The 16,085-nt window shown below is 42.9% G+C and overlaps 2 long non-coding RNA genes across 2 annotated transcripts; both read right to left on the bottom strand.

The window, feature by feature from the left end:
• Positions 1-4,092: 4,092 nt before the first annotated feature.
• LOC148933591 (uncharacterized) lies at positions 4,093-5,824 on the bottom strand. The gene is made up of 2 exons (XR_016132897.1): positions 4,493-5,824; positions 4,093-4,413 (listed from the first exon to the last, which is right to left on the bottom strand). It is a non-coding gene; the product is annotated as an uncharacterized LOC148933591 (long non-coding RNA).
• Positions 5,825-14,159: 8,335 nt separating this feature from the next.
• LOC148933590 (uncharacterized) lies at positions 14,160-15,618 on the bottom strand. Its single transcript, XR_016134360.1, has 2 exons — positions 14,562-15,618; positions 14,160-14,482 (listed from the first exon to the last, which is right to left on the bottom strand). It is a non-coding gene; the product is annotated as an uncharacterized LOC148933590 (long non-coding RNA).
• Between the last annotated feature and the right edge of the window lie 467 nt (positions 15,619-16,085).

The raw sequence follows: 16,085 nt of genomic DNA, 5'->3' as shown, positions 1-16,085 counted from the left end.
TCGTCCACAACACACAACTCAGAATCATCCTTATAGACTTTCACTCTATGACCGTTTACAAGGAAAGGAACAGAGTTTAGAGCACTTCCCTGGATCTCTACTGTTCCATTTGCTCGGATGCCAACGATGGTGTATGGGCCAATCCATTTAGACTTCAGTTTCCCTGGCATGAGCTTAAGCCGAGACTGAAAAAGGAGCACTTTCTGTCCCACATGAAGTTCCTTGACCCGGAGGTTTTTATCGTGCCATAACTTCGTTCTTTCTTTGTACCACATAGCAGATTCAAACGACTCCAGCCGAAGTTCCTCCAACTCTTGCAATTGCAACTTCCTCTCTTCTTCGCATGCTATCGGCTTCATGTTCATTTCCTTCACTGCCCAGTATGCCTTGTGTTCAATTCCTACAGGCAAGTGACACATCTTACCAAACACAAGTCTGTAGGGTGACATTCCAATAGGTGTTTTAAAAGCAGTTCTGTAGGCCCACAATGCGTCCCCGAGTCTTTTGCTCTAGTCTTTCCTTGACGGATTAACTGTTTTCTCCAATATCGCCTTGATCTCGCGATTAGAAATCTCTGCCTGGCCATTAGACTGAGGATGGTAAGGAGTAGACACTCGATGGTGTACATCATATTTCTTCATCAAAGCCTCGATGGTGCGATTACAGAAATGTGTTCCTTGATCTGAGATGATGGCTCTAGGAACTCCGTATCTGTTGAAAATGTTATCCTTGAGAAATTTCCCCACCTCCTTTGATTCGCAAGTTGTGGTGGCCTTGGCTTCTATCCACTTAGATACATAATCCACTGCAACCAATATGTAGGTATTCCCACAGGATGACGGAAACGGTCCCATAAAGTCCATTCCCCACACATCAAAAATTTCGCACACGATCACTGGGATCAGAGGCATCTCATCTCTCCTTGAAATTCCCCCTGTCTGTTGGCATCTCTCACAACACTGGCAGAATTCGAAAGCATCCTTAATCAATGTTGGCCAATAAAATCCGCTGTCTAGAACCTTCCTCGCTGTTTTCCTTGGCCCAAAGTGGCCTCCACATGCTAACGCGTGGCAATGATTTAACACATCTCTTTGTTCCCATTCGGGAATGCAGCGCCTAATCACTTGATCTGAGCACATTTTCCACAGGTAAGGATCATCCCAAAAATAAAATTTGGATTCGCTTCTAATCTTCATCCTCTGGGCCCGGGAAACTTCTTCTGAAACCGGCATCTCTCCTGTGACCAAGTAGTTGGCTAGATTAGCAAACCATGGTTCTGCATTCAGCATGCGCTTCCCTTTATCTGATTCCCCTAGACTGGTCAGAGCCAAAACTGCTTCCCAGTCAGGTGGTCTAGGAAATTTCTCCAACTGGTACAAATGTTCCTCGGGAAAGGCATCGAGTATAGCCTCTTCTGTTTCTCCTTGGAAGATTCTGCTCAAATGATCTGCTACCCTATTCTCCGTTCCTCTTTTATCTCGTACTTCCCAATCAAATTCTTGTAAAAGTAACACCCAACGGATTAACCTTGGTTTCGACTCCTTCTTAGCCAGTAAGTACTTTATTGCTGCGTGATCCGTGAAGACTATAACCCTTGACCCAAGAAGGTAGGGTCGGAATTTTTCAAAGGCATACACGATGGCTAACATTTCCTTCTCCGTGGTGTCATAATTCTTCTGAGCTTGATTTAGTGTTTTGGAAGCATAGAAGATCACATAGCTTTTTCCATCAATTTTTTGTCCTAAGACAGCTCCCACAGCGAAATCGCTCGCATCACACATTATCTCGAAAGGATGGTTCCAGTCTGGTGCCCTGATTATTGGTGCTGATACTAACCTGTCCTTAAGCAGCTGGAACGCCCTCTCACATCCTTTGTCAAAGAAGAATTCAACATCATTTTGTAACAACCGAGTGAGTGGTTGCGCGATTTTTGCAAAATCCCTTATGAACCTCCTATAGAACCCTGCATGGCCTAGGAAACCTCTCACCTCTTTTTGATTCGTAGGGTATGGTAATTTTGATATCACATCCACCTTTGCCTTGTCTACCTGGATACCCCTCTCAGAAACCACGTGACCTAGGACAATGCCTTCAGTCACCATGAAGTGGCACTTCTCGAAGTTCAACACTAAATGCTTTTCCTGACATCTCTGCAACACTAGATCCAGGCTGGCTAAACAAGCATCAAATGAGTTCCCATAGACGGTGAAATCGTCCATGAATATCTCAATGCATACTTCCAACAGATCCGAAAAAATGCTCATCATACATCGTTGAAAAGTTCCCGGTGAATTACACAATCCAAACGGCATTCTTCGGTATGCATATGTACCAAAAGGGCACGTGAAAGTGGTCTTCTCTTGATCCTCTGGATTAACGTAGATTTGTTTGCCTGCCAATCTTTCCAGCATCTGATCAATGAAAGGCAAAGGAAAATGATCCTTCTTTGTGGCTTCATTCAACTTCCTGTAGTCGATGCACATCCTCCACCCTGTCACTAATCTGGTGGGTACCAATTCATTCTTCTCATTTTTGATGACTTGTATCCCAGACTTCTTTGGCACCATATGGACAGGACTGACCCACTCACTGTCAGGAATGGAGTAAATGATTCCTAGAGCAAGCAACTTCAGTACCTCCTTCAAGACTTCCTCTCGCATGTTTGGGTTCAGCTTCCGTTGTGCATCTCGATGAGCCTTTGCACTTTCTTCCTGACGGATGTGGTGCATGCAAAGATCTGGACTTATTCCCACCAAATCTGAGAGAGTCCATCCTATTGCTTTCTTGTTCCTTTTGATGATCTCTAACAACTCCTTCTGCTGTTCCTTGGTCAAGTTGCTGTTGACTATTACTGGAAATGTCTCGTCCTTCTCCAAGTAAGCGTACTTAAGGCCTGGTGGGAGTGTTTTCAGCTCTTTTTTCGTTCCATTCGTCTCCTGGGGCAAGGGATTTTTTTCTGAATTTTCTGGTGAAGTCTCTTTCCCTAACCCAGGAGATTTTTCCAAACTGGCCAAATAAGCCGATCCCTTGGACCTAGCTGATTCCGGATTCCTGCAGAATTCCATAATGGCCTCCATGAGCTCTTCATCTGTCAATTCCTCTGTGTTCACTGCTGCACACCATCCCACAACTTCTTTGTCAATCGAATGGCTCAACTCCGAGTTATCAATCTGTCCCTGTATCAATTCTGTCTCAAGATATTCTTGGACTAAAGGGTTAATAACATCAATAGCATAGATATTCTCAACATCTAAAGGTCTTTTCATCCCCTCATCTATGCTAAAGGTATATTTTTCCCCATTATAGTCCAAGCAAATTGTTCCATCAAACACATCGATAATGGTCTTAGCCGTACGCAAAAATGGCCTCCCCAAAAGTACCCCACTGGACTCAGCAGACTCATTATCATTCATCTTGATCACGTAAAAATCAGCAGGATATAGAAACTCATGCACCTTGACTATAATATTTTCCAACACTCCTTCAGGGCAAATGCAAGTTCTATCTGCTAGCTGGATTACTACTTTGGTATCAACCATTCTTACCCCAGTTAACCTTTTATAGATTGAAAGAGGCAAAACATTTATTGACGCCCCTAGATCACACATGGCATGCTCAACCTTGATATCCCCTAAAGAAATGGGTAATGTAAACATACCTGGGTCCGTGCATTTTGAGGGCATCCTTCTTTTTTGTATCACAGCAGACACAGTTTCTCCAATCACAATCTTCCCATCTAGTTTGGTTTTCCCTGCAATAAACTCCTTGATGAACTTACTGAAGGTGGGAATTTTCAAGGCTTGCAAGAATGGCAAGTTGATTTCCAACTTGCTGAAAATCTCCATGAGATCCTCTGTATCATCCTTTTTCTTCTTCGCCTCCCCACGATATGGAAATGGTTTTGCTCGCTTTACTGCATTTGTGGAAGTCCCAGCCTGGGTGTAATACCCGCATCATACTTTCTTTCCTTTCGTTTTGTTTTAGAACGAACTAAGAATGTGAAGTTCTCCGTCCATGAAGAGTTATTGGAACTTGAGCCCTTGTTATGAGATTTAATTCTTTTAGTTATAAGTAAAAACTAAAGTAATCAAATGAACTAAACATTTGGACCTTACATTGTAAAATCACGAATTTTCGAATAGAAATTTCGAATACAATTAACGAGCAACTAATTTTCAAATACTACATTTTTGGAACAAAGCTTAATTAATGAACAACTAATAAAATAGATTACACGGCTTAAGTCCCCAAAGAAAGATAAACAATGGAAGGGAAAATATCTAAAATGTGGAGTGCATCCGGGCCTTTTCTTCAGGCCCGACTCAGGGCCCGTTTCGGGCGGCCCGTCGGCCCAATCGGTGAATCCGGGCCTGCTCGAAGTGCTGCCGGATGGGAGCCGAGATTTCCTCTCACCTGCAAGATAAAAACGAGCCTTAATGACCATGAGACAAGAGCAATTAATAGAACACTTAGGAAGGGTTAGAAAACAAACCTTCTTTTCCCTTGAAGACCAAGAACTTGCCAAAAAAAAAAAAAAGGGGGATTCCAGCCTGCACACCCTTCATAATGCAGCCCTTGGCACCACATCCCCTGCCTCTCTACAAATCAAACAAACCCCAATTAATAACTAGTACTAGGTACCCATAAAGATGCAAGTTTTGCAGCCATGAAGGAGAGACAAGGAGATCACTAAAAGTGAGATTTCTGCAGCATAGCAACAAACGATACAGCAGCCTCATTTAAGGCTTACCAGTACACAATCAGCCTATAAGAATCCTCCCCACATCACATTCGAACTCCCTCCCACACTTCTCAAAATAATCAGCAAAGTTTAGAGAGAGTAGAAAGCTTGGTGCCTTAGGAACTGATCTCAAGCAGCAGCAAGGGCAGCCCTTTTCTTCACTACATCAAGAGGTAAACCTCCCTAAAACCTCAAAACATTATCTTGCATCATGTCTAGATCAACCATAGCATAGTGTAAGGACTTAGGAGCACAAGTATAACCACATTAAGTTCAGCTTCACACAAGTAGAAAGCCCCATAATCAAGAGATCAACTCTCTTAGCAGAATGCATAGAGTGATTACGGACTAGTGAAACTTCAATCATAGAAACACCAAGCTTAACAACATAAATCCAGCCCAACAATTTAAATGAGCTCTTTCCGAAAAGAAAATCAGCAACAATTTTATCATAGCTACTGCCAAAACTCAAACTAAATAGACCAAGCTTAGACAAAAAAAGGGGGGGGAGGAACTTAGCTTCAAGGCCGACCGACGGCGGCGCTGGCCTGCACAGCGAGCCGGACGGCGTCAGCTCCAGTCGTAGATGGCAGTGACGGCGCTTAGACGCCGAGAAAGGAGGAGAAGCAGCAGCGGCGATCCGCGATGACGGCAATGGAGGATTCGTCGGGAAAAGGGCAGGGTAACGCCGGAAGCAGGGAGAAAGAGAGGCGACGCCTCTTTCCTGTCGGCGACTCCGCCGGTGAAAGGACTTAGCTTTTACGACTGTTCATCTGAGTTGCCCGATCGGAACGGCGCCGAACGACGCAGCGAGGCGGCGTTGGCCACGAGGCGGCGTTGGCGACGAGATGGCGCCGACGGTTGGCGGCGACTCGCAGAGAGAGAAGAGAGAAATGGAGTTAGAGATTGGTGTTTTGATTGGGGATGTTGTTCTAAGAAGAGAGCGAGACCAAGGATGGAGAGGGAGGGGCATCCAGTCTCCGGCGACGCATTGAAGGCGCCGACCGGAGCAGCTAGCGGCGGGAGGCGAGGAGGCGCCGCCGAGCTCTCTCTCTGTTTTAGGGTTTCGAATTAGGGATGGGAAATGAGGGAGAGCCGATGGTTTTGTGAGATGTTTTGGGCTTCTCCCTTTTAATTTTTTTTGTTTGGGCCTCTCCTTATTTTAGAGTTTGGGCCTCATATTAATTAAAGAGATGGGCTAGTGGAGTATGTATAAATGTCTTGGGCCACTAATTAAATTAAAGTAGGAACTTAATTAAATCATGGGCTTTGCTATATTACGGATTTATTAATTAAGAGTCCGAAAGTTAATTCCACGAAGATAAGTCCAATTTTCTGGAAATTAGCAAGAGTGCTCAAATGATTAATTTTAAGAAATTACGATACGCTAACGAGTATTTTAGACCGCGAGCCAAAATTTTTTAGTATGCTTAAATAAATGGCATGGGAGGTAGCACCCTCTAGTTAAGTGAACAATTTCTCTAATTTAATTAAATCTACTGATTTAATTAATATTCAAGAATTTTAGAACTCTTCTAGAAAATTTAAAGGAAGAATAAAATTATCATCGCACTAAGGATGCATTCATGGATATCTCAAAAATCTAATTAAGTATCTTTTATTTCCTAAAGGGACGTCTTCGAACGTCATCTAAGACCAAGTAAGGAAATTCCGGAAGGAGCTTTAGCTTTTGAGGTGGGCATTCTTTTAAAACGTATTTTTAGTATGAAAAATGTGAATCTTTGCTCAAGTATGTTGTCATGCCATGTTTTGTTTTATGATTACCTATCTGCTTGGCTATGCCAATTTAAGTTAAATCGAATTCGGGTCCCAGTAGGGCCGCAAACCCTACTCGGACTAGTGTACACATAAGGGGACCGTGAGCTAACAAAAGGGGTTGGCCGGTCCAGTGACCGTCGTGGAATGTGGCCACATTCCCGGTTCACACAATGATCAGATATGGTATATCTATGTTACGTGATTGCGCAATCAAAATCTTTACTAAAGGAAAAGTATTTTAGTGACTCGGGTCTTTTAAAGTAAAACCCCGTGATCACTCAACTGTGGCATTGACAATTAAAGATAGAACTATTTTTGGCAATGTGCCCACTGAGTATATCAAATACTCAGCCCTGCATGTTATTTTTCAAATGTGCAGGTTGAACGTGGACGAGCAGGCGAAGGTGTTGGGACAGGCTTTTTAAATAAGAAGTTAGGTAGCCCAAAGTAGCATGTCTTCATACGTGCTATTTTGTCTTGGACTCTTCCGCTGCAAAACTTAGAATTTTGTACTAGAAAGCTATGAACTTAGTCTTGATACTCTGAACATGTTTTGACTACGTACCCATATGCCTTTGATACTTTTGATTTAAGTGATTTCATCCTTTTATTGTTGTCCCTTGATTATTGAGAATCGTTTAGTCGCGAAATAGCTACGCTCACTAGCACTAGGGAGTTGTGGTCGTGACAGAGTGGTATCAGAGCAACGTTCTTTCGCTCTGGACCCAAGAACCTTCTTTTCAAACCTTAGTCTAGAATGATAGTACTAGACTAGAATAGTACTAAAATGGAAAGCTTAAAAGGACCCAACACCTCGACTCGTCACGTTCAACTGCAGCAATGAGGTAAGAAAGAAGTTTTTACCAGAAAAATTTCCAGTTATTCATGAAAGAACTTGAAAAAAAAAATGATTTCTTTTTGAAGATATTGTGAAAATATTCAGGGTTTTCAAGGAAAAGCATGTAAATTCCATTTTTCCTACGAACCATGGAATTTCAAGTTTAAATTGTTAAGCATAAGGATGTCTTTGAGACAAATGCTAAAGTATTATCAGTTACACATGCTCGATTATGTGAAGTATGATGATAGATTAAGGAACTTTTTAGGAAGTTACGGAATGACTAACGCATGCGAACATAGAATGCCTAAGAAGTACGTTAGACTAAACGCTCTTGAACAGAGTTGTAAGTTGATGACTTCCTTACCGCTTTTCTAAGCGATAAAATGAACGAGTATATGCAAGTTAGGGCAAACCCCTAATTTTGTTTTAAGAATGAGGAAATATAGATGAATGTGTCTAAAAGTGGACCCCACACCTTTTCCTCTACCCCATCTCTTGACGAGACCACGATCCATGATGTTGTAATTGGAACAATTCCAAATGTACAAGAATGAACCTAACAATTTATAAATAACCCATCTATTCTTAGATGGTAACGATCAGACGAGATACGAGAAACTACCTACGGCACATGGGCGTCTGTTGAACGTTTTAAATGATGGGAACAACATGAAGTTCCCTTTGTCTTCATGAACTCAATCATAATCAAAATGAGCGTACCCTTGATCCAGTAAAGGAGCTGTATCCTTACACGAAAAGATATCGTACTTACGATCAAATTAAGTGATCCAGTCTTGCGTAGCAAGTCAAGGAGGCTACGTGATCTAGAAACAATGCTTATAGCACGCTGTGAAGCACGATGGAGAGTGCAATGTTTTACTAGAATGAACGTCCTGACTTATCGAGATCATTATGAAAATATGACCTTCAACGAAAGCTATTAGTTGTAACACCAGGAATCCTAGCTTGGAATCTATGGTTTCCTAGAACGCTCTGATCATGTTCAAGCTCCGAAAGAACAAACAAGAAAGTGTCACATAAGTGGAACAGATGATTATGATCAACAGTACTTACTTGGATTCCCATCGATATCTTTCTACAAACCACCTTAATGAAAATGCCCTCGTCCACTTTAGACTCCAGATTGACTCGCATTTATGCAAGTAATGCCTCACTTTTTCCTTTCATATGAAAGCTGTAACTCTCTTCTAATTTGTTGACTACAGTAGTTGAGCTCATTGTTCAGAAAATGTAAGGTGTTGACTTCATAAGCTCCGGTCATAAACCTTCGACTCTAAAGTTGCTTACGGCCATGCCCTCCAGAATAATCTCATTTTGAACATCCTGAACAAGGGTGTCCTGCCGTCTTTTTAAGACTTTTGATTGACTCACGTTTTTGCAAGTAATAAGTCACTATCATTTTATTTATTTATTTATTTTTTTTTAACGAAAATGGTGACTTACTTTCAAATCTTAAATTCGAAAGACTTATATGTTCTCAAGCATCTTTGTTGTTTGTTGTCCCCCGTATGACCCACCATTGATAAAATCAATATCCCAGATTCTTTAACTCTCACGGTATAACTTCACCCTTAAGTTGCTGATTTTTCAGACATTTCTTCTCAGAGAATGGCACAATAAGTGGAACTTTTGTTCACCTCCTTATTTGGCAACCATATTGTGACTATTTCGTTCTTATATGAGTGAATTTTTCTTGTCCAGTTCCACTACATGCATTGTTTCTAGCTCAAGATTTCTTTCTGAAACACTAAGTTAAGGCTAATGTATTGCATTTTCCTTGATGGTAGTTGACTTTTCCAAAAATATTTCTTTCACTTTGGTCGCTACCTGTGAATCCATTGATGTATTTCCATGATTTCCACATTATAATGTTGGTGAACCATGATCAACGTTAATCCATGGCAATTGTTTACATTTCTAAACCCTCTTGCGACTAATCATCTGAGGTCTTGACATGTTGAAATCATCATCCTTGATGTCCGGATCTAGTCAATTCGAACGGACAATTTAACCATCTTATTTGACAAGCCTACTATGGAAATTGAGAGTTCCTACAGTATCATCTTACTCTCATGACCTACCTCATGTTCTTTCAAGTTCCCATAAGAATTGAATTCACAAATTCGATGGGTTTAAGTATTTGAAACCATTTGAACCTTGAAGTTCTTTGAATAGATACGATAAGTTCAATTGAACTTAGTACTTGCCTTCAAAAATCAATTTTCACGATTTGAGGTCGAAAATTCACAACAGTCGAGCAAGAGATGTTATTCTTATCCCTTTGGATATTCTATAGTCCTTTCAATAAAAGAAATTTGCAGTCATGCTTCTTCTAGGTGACATCAGTACCTATCCAAGTTAAGACTGTTTGATTAATCATCGAGTTCTTAGTACAAGGCAATCACGAAGGGCATAGTTGTTTGGACTTTTCGCACTTGTGTGCCGCCGGTCACGAGCTGCTATGGGATGGATCGTTACGCTATATACATAGAATGTAGGCCACAAAAAGAGAAATGTAAAGGAATCTTATATACGTACAGACCTAATGACTTTTCGTTGCACAAGACTTATTTATCTATGTGATTAATCGTTTGGGGCACAAATAACAAAGTTGACTAGGAGAGCCACGAGGAAATGGAGATCAAGATCATCGTTAGGTAACGAAATCTAGTGAAAATATGAACACTCTCACAGATTACGTTTTAATGAACGGATGTCTTCGACAAGAGGAAAATCGTCTGAGATATGGCGCAATAAAACCAACGAATGAAGGAACGATCGGGAAAACGAAAACATACTTCAAATGAGAATAAGAAGCAACAACTTGCCCCAAAACCATCGCAGAATGGCGATAGAGAAGCCGATCTCAATAAGAAGGTTGAGTACCGACCTAAGGCCCATCCCCGCGCTAAGTGGTCAAGAAACCACCGTGGAAAGTGCATAGTTAGGACACATAGGTGCCTTAATTGTGGCAGAAGCGGACATTTCTCCAGGGAATGCTGTACAAGAATACTAGGACAGGAGGGAGGCAGGACTATTAAGGGCAGCGTCCGTAGTTGCGGGCACTTCAAGCTGAGCCAAGAAGAAAGACAGTCCTAATCACTATATCACCAGCGGCAGCTACGCCAGAGGTTTCCCCCTCAGACTATAGTTACTGCACCGAGGCAGAAGCAGCCTAAGATTGAGCAGGGAACCAAGAGCAAGACAATTTAGCAAGTATGGGAACTCTCCTCAACATACCTATTGTCATTCTTTCATGTCAGCACCTTGCGTGGATACTTTAGAATTGCCTACTGATGAAATCGAACATAAGATGAGGGTGTTCTCACCCATAGGAGGCCTTAAAGATACCTCACGAACTTGCTCGAACGTAGAATTCACTATGGGAAACCTTAAGTTAGTGGCTCACAATTTACATGTAATGTTGATGTGGAACGTCGACATCATATTGGGAATGGATTAGTTAGCCGAGAACTACGCTACCATTCTTTGTAAGGAAAGGCAGATCTCTGTGCAATACCCAGAGAAAGAACCCACAATCTTTCACGGAATATCCGTGAGGCGACGAAAGTCCATAGTTTCTGCGCTACAAGCGGCCACTATGATAAGGAAAGGATGCTCTGCATACCTCGTTTATCTGAATGGAGAAGAGAAAGAGGACCGTAAGATTGAGGATGTAGAAGTGGTACGAGAATTCCCAGATGTCTTTTCGGACGCACTACCAGGATTGCCGCCAGACAGGCAATTAGAATTCACAATCGATCTCGAACCAGGATCGGCCCCAGTATCGAAGGCACCATACAGAATGGCGCCTAAAGAGTTAGAAGAACTCAAGATACAGTTACAGGAACTACTAGACCTAGGCTTCATCCGACCCAGTGTGTCACCATGGGGCGCACCAGTGCTCTTCGTAAAGAAGAAGGACGGAACATTGAGAATGTGTATCGACTACCGAGAGTTGAACAAACTGACGCTCAAAAACAAGTACCCTCTACCGAGGATTGACGACCTGTTTGACCAACTTCGAGGGGCTGGTGTATTCTCGAAAATGGACTTGAGATCAGGCTATCACCAACTGAAAGTCCGACATGACGATGTACCCAAGACAGCATTCCGCACCAGATACGGCCATTACGAATTCACTGTAATGCCTTCCGGGCTTACAAATGCCCCGGCAGTGTTCATGGACTTAATGAACCGCGTGTTCCACCCATACTTGGACAAGTTCGTCCTAGTCTTTATAGATGATGTACTCATCTACTCGAAGAACGAGAAGGAACACGAGGAACATCTGAGAACCACCTTAGAGACGTTGAGAGCCGAGAAACTCTATGCTAAGTTTAGCAAGTGTGAGTTCTGGCTCAACGAGGTGAATTTCCTCGGACACATAGTAACGACAGATGGGATCCGAGTGGACCCTGCAAAGGTGGAGGCAGTACAACGTTGGCAGTCACCGACCACACCGAGTGAAATTCGAAGTTTCTTAGGTTTGGCTGGATATTATCGGAGGTTCATTGAAGGATTTTCTAAAATAGCCAGACGACTGACTCAATTGCTCAAGAAAGGAGCTAAGGTCAATTGGACGCCGGAGTGCGAAGCAAGTTTCCAATTATTAAAAGAAAAGTTGACCACCGCACCAATCCTAGCCGTACCAGCACCAGAAGCAGGCTATGTAGTGTACACCGATGCTTCAAAGGTCGGACTTAGATGCGTATTGATGCAAAATGGCAAGGTGATTGCATACGCGTCACGCCAACTCAGGCCACACGAGCTGAATTACCCCACTCATGATTTGGAACTAGCGGCAGTGGTACATGCCTTGAAGATTTGGAGACATCATCTCTACGGAGTTCGATGTGAGATCTTCACGGACCACAAGAGCCTTAAGTACTTTTTCGAGCAGAAGGATTTAAATATGCGACAACGTAGATGGCTCGAATTGGTCAAGGATTATGACTGTGGTATAAATTACCACCCAGGCAAGGCGAATGTAGTGGCAGATGCCTTGAGCAGGAAAACTACACCCCAAGTGGCCACCTTCCTTACACAAAGTGAGGAACTCATACGGGAATTCGCTAAGATGCGATTGGAGGTAGTGAGAGCACCAGAGACGGTGGAAAGTAGAATCGCCACTCTAGTGATTGAGCCAGACTTAAGAGCCAGAATTGTTGAGGCTCAGAGGAGTGATGAAGCATTAGAGAAAATTCGACTTAAAGTGAGGACGGGAAAAGAGGTGAGTTACCGCGAAGAAGCAGATAACGCCCTCACGTTTGAAGGGAGATTATGTGTGCCCAATGACGAGGCTCTCAGAGATGAGATCATGAGCGAGGCGCATGAGACACCCTACACCGCCCACCCAGGAGGTACGAAAATGTATCAAGATATGAAGAAGCATTTTTGGTGGGATGGCATGAAGAGGAGCATAGCGTCGTTTGTAGAAAGGTGCCTAGCATGTCAACAAGTGAAGGCTCTACATCAACGACCCTATGGAAAATTGCAACCCCTGGAAATTCCCGAGTGGAAATGGGAGCACATTGCAATGGATTTCGTGACAGGATTGCCAAAGTCACAACGAGGGAATACTGCTATTTGGGTGATTATAGATCGCCTCACCAAGAGCGCCCACTTTGTACCAGTTCGTACCACTTACGGATCGGACAAGCTAGCTCAGATCTACGTGCAAGAGATCATACGATTACATGGAATACCGGTGACGATCACATCAGACAGGGATCCGAAATTTACTTCTAGATTTTGGATAAGCCTACAGCAAGAACTAGGCACCAGGTTGAACTTCAGTACGACATTTCATCCGCAGACTGATGGGCAGTCTGAGAGAACAATCCAGACCTTGGAAGACATGTTAAGAGCCGCAGTGCTCGACCGAGGAGGAAAATAGGAGCCAGTATTGCCACTTATAGAGTTTGCTTACAACAACAGTTATCAGGCAACCATAAACATGGCCCCATACGAAGCACTGTATGGGAGAAAATGCAGATCACCACTTTACTGGGATGAGGTCGGTGAGAGAAAGACGCTCGGACCAGACTCTGTAGAGGAAATGAAAGAGATCGTCTGCCAGATCCGGGAGAGAATCAAGGAAGCTCAAGATAGGCAAAACTCTTACGCAGATGCTCGCCGAACCGATCTGCAGTTCAAGGCGGGAGACAAAGTTTTTCTGAAAGTATCCCCGTCTAAAGGAATTACAAGATTCGGCGTCAAGGGCAAGCTAAGACCACGTTTCATCGGACCCTACGAAATTCTAGAAGAAGTGGGTCCTGTGGCGTACAGATTGGCACTCCCACCGAGTTTCGGGAGCGTGCACAATGTTTTTCACGTGTCTCAATTGAGGAAATATGTGTTCGACCCAAAACATATAATCCACCAAGAAGAGATGGCTTTGGAACCAGACTTAAGCTATGAAGAGAAGCCAGAGGCAATCTTGGATAGGAAGGTCAAGGAATTGAGGAATAAATCTATTGTAACAGTGAAAGTTTTATGGAAACATCATAGTCACGAGGAAGCTACGTGGGAATTGGAAGACAAGATGAAAGAAAAGTACCCAAAACTGTTTGAGTAACATAAGCGAAATTTCGGGACGAAATTTTTGTTAAGGAGGGTAGAATGTAATACCCGCATCATACTTTCTTTCCTTTCGTTTTGTTTTAGAACGAACTAAGAATGTGAAGTTCTCCGTCCATGAAGAGTTATTGGAACTTGAGCCCTTGTTATGAGATTTAATTCTTTTAGTTATAAGTAAAAACTAAAGTAATCAAATGAACTAAACATTTGGACCTTACATTGTAAAATATCACGAATTTTCGAATAGAAATTTCGAATACAATTAACGAGCAACTAATTTTCAAATACTACATTTTTGGAACAAAGCTTAATTAATGAACAACTAATAAAATAGATTACACGGATTAAGTCCCCAAAGAAAGATAAACAATGGAAGGGAAAATATCTAAAATGTGGAGTGCATCCGGGCCTTTTCTTCAGGCCCGACTCAGGGCCCGTTTCGGGCGGCCCGTCGGCCCAATCGGTGAATCCGGGCCTGCTCGAAGTGCTGCCGGATGGGAGCCGAGATTTCCTCTCACCTGCAAGATAAAAACGAGCCTTAATGACCATGAGACAAGAGCAATTAATAGAACACTTAGGAAGGGTTAGAAAACAAACCTTCTTTTCCCTTGAAGACCAAGAACTTGCCAAAAAAAAAAAAAAGGGGGATTCCAGCCTGCACACCCTTCATAATGCAGCCCTTGGCACCACATCCCCTGCCTCTCTACAAATCAAACAAACCCCAATTAATAACTAGTACTAGGTACCCATAAAGATGCAAGTTTTGCAGCCATGAAGGAGAGACAAGGAGATCACTAAAAGTGAGATTTCTGCAGCATAGCAACAAACGATACAGCAGCCTCATTTAAGGCTTACCAGTACACAATCAGCCTATAAGAATCCTCCCCACATCACATTCGAACTCCCTCCCACACTTCTCAAAATAATCAGCAAAGTTTAGAGAGCCCAAGCTTAACAACATAAATCCAGCCCAACAATTTAAATGAGCTCTTTCCGAAAAGAAAATCAGCAACAATTTTATCATAGCTACTACCAAAACTCAAACTAAATAGACCAAGCTTAGACAAAAAAAGGGGGGGGAGGAACTTAGCTTCAAGGCCGACCGACGGCGGCGCTGGCCTGCACAGCGAGCCGGACGGCGTCAACTCCAGCCGTAGATGGCAGTGACGGCGCTTAGACGCCGAGAAAGGAGGAGAAGCAGCAGCGGCGATCCGCGATGACGGCAATGGAGGATTCGTCGGGAAAAGGGCAGGGTAACGCCGGAAGCAGGGAGAAAGAGAGGCGACGCCTCTTTCCTGTCGGCGACTCCGCCGGTGAAAGGACTTAGCTTTTACGATTGTTCATCTGAGTTGCCCGATCGGAACGGCGCCGAACGACGCAGCGAGGCGGCGTTGGCGACGAGATGGCGGCGACGGTTGGCGGCGACTCGCAGAGAGAGAAGAGAGAAATGGAGTTAGAGATTGGTGTTTTGATTGGGGATGTTGTTCTAAGAAGAGAGCGAGACCAAGGATGGAGAGGGAGGGGCATCCAGTCTCCGGCGACGCATTGGAGGCGCCGACCGGAGCAGCTAGCGGCGGGAGGCGAGGAGGCGCCGCCGAGCTCTCTCTCTGTTTTAGGGTTTCGAATTAGGGATGGGAAATGAGGGAGAGCCGATGGTTTTGTGAGATGTTTTGGGCTTCTCCCTTTTAATTTTTTTTGTTTGGGCCTCTCCTTATTTTAGAGTTTGGGCCTCATATTAATTAAAGAGATGGGCTAGTGGAGTATGTATAAATGTCTTGGGCCACTAATTAAATTAAAGTAGAAACTTAATTAAATCATGGGCTTTGCTATATTACGGATTTATTAATTAAGAGTCCGAAAGTTAATTCCACGAAGATAAGTCCAATTTTCCGGAAATTAGCAAGAGTGCTCAAATGATTAATTTTAAGAAATTACGATACGCTAACGAGTATTTTAGACCGCGAGCCAAAAATTTTTAGTATGCTTAAATAAATGGCATGGGAGGTAGCACCCTCTAGTTAAGTGAACAATTTCTCTAATTTAATTAAATCTACTGATTTAATTAATATTCAAGAATTTTAGAACTCTTCTAGAAAATTTAAAGGAAGAATAAAATGATCA

The sequence above is a fragment of the Salvia hispanica genome, chromosome 1 (assembly GCF_029641045.1).
Source record: "Salvia hispanica isolate PSC_SH4W2 chromosome 1, Shi_PSC_v1, whole genome shotgun sequence".
Lineage (NCBI taxonomy): Eukaryota > Viridiplantae > Streptophyta > Magnoliopsida > Lamiales > Lamiaceae > Salvia > Salvia hispanica.
The sequence above is the reverse complement of the archived record's forward strand: the minus strand, read 5'-3'. Positions and strand labels throughout refer to the sequence as shown.